Here is an 814-nt window from a genome sequence, read left to right on the forward strand (position 1 = left end):
TTCTGCTGGGCATTCCTGGACTGGAGGTGGCCTGTGTCTGGATCTCCATCTCCTTCTGCACCTTGTACACCATAGACATCTTGGGGAACTTCACCATCCTTTTCATTATGAAGAGGGAGCCAAGCCTCCATGGACCCATGTACTAGTTCCTCTGCATGCTGGCCGTCACCCACCTGGTCCTACGAGGTTAATGATATTAATTTGGATAGTATGGGTTATAGGCTCACCAATTAATCTGAGCAGAATATAATAAATTTCTTGCCCAAATCAGGCTACACATAATTTACAATGGACCCTTGGGGTATGACAGGAAGCTCACACTGAGACAAATATAGCCTTCAAGACTTTTATTAAGATACATGAAGTAATAATTAAATGGTGAAATAATTAGAGTTACAAAGTTACAATTATATTACTGCTATTTAAAAGATACATATGATGTTATATGCTACAAATCTTAGGTTAATATACTCACTCCTTTCCTTGATAACCTGGAGGTAAGAGACACAGGACCATCCTCACCTCTGATATGCCAAGAGAGTTCTGGTTCCTCAATTCTTGAGTGAGAGGTGCAGAGCTTAGAAGAAGCTAGGGCTAAGAGCTATTGAAGCTAACTTAGTGTTTTACTTAACAAACTTAGGGAAACTAAGCTTAGCTTACTCTCCTTGGAACTTAGAAAGTTTTAAGAAGAACAAGTACAGGCTCTCCCTTTAGCAAAGTGAGTTGCCTCTCTTATCGGGCACGGGTGCCTGAGCCCTCCTTCTATGCCCAAACTTCATTTCCTCACCCACAAAATTCCAGGGTACCCTTACTC

Source organism: Terrapene carolina, unplaced genomic scaffold, assembly GCF_002925995.2.
Source record: "Terrapene carolina triunguis isolate 2854851 unplaced genomic scaffold, T_m_triunguis-2.0 Scaffold1012, whole genome shotgun sequence".
NCBI lineage: Eukaryota > Metazoa > Chordata > Testudines > Emydidae > Terrapene > Terrapene triunguis.